Below are 480 nucleotides of genomic sequence, written 5' to 3' on the forward strand. Positions count from 1 at the left end.
CACCAATAGCAGCAAGTGCTCACGCATCTGCTCCACAACAGTTGAGTCTGCTGAACGCGACCAATACAACAAAACTGAAACAAATATAAAAACACAATACCTCTCTGCTTAATCGCAAATTAAACACGCCCGAGAAAACGATTCTCTGAAGCACGTGGAAGCACGTACGAATTTAGGTTATGATTTTACTGGATCTTTTTACTAGAGAAAGGAAACGCTTCTCCCAGTAATAAAATATGGCGGTTACTGGATACTATACTGGAAATCAGCAAATGGGACACCTATAGTTTAAAGGCAGTTTCATAGCATGTAGGCTATGTTTAGTATTCTCCTTAACACCTTTGTCATACTGACTTAAGCCGGTTGCGCCTCTCTGATAAATCTAGGGCCGGTATTCATAGTCGATTCTTATTTCAAGACCGTCTTAAGTAATGTCTTAAGACGCTAATGCAGCCCTCTGATTGGTTCGTGACTTCTTAA

This window comes from Trachymyrmex cornetzi, unplaced genomic scaffold (assembly GCF_001594075.2).
Source record: "Trachymyrmex cornetzi isolate Tcor2-1 unplaced genomic scaffold, Tcor1.1 scaffold303, whole genome shotgun sequence".
NCBI lineage: Eukaryota > Metazoa > Arthropoda > Insecta > Hymenoptera > Formicidae > Trachymyrmex > Trachymyrmex cornetzi.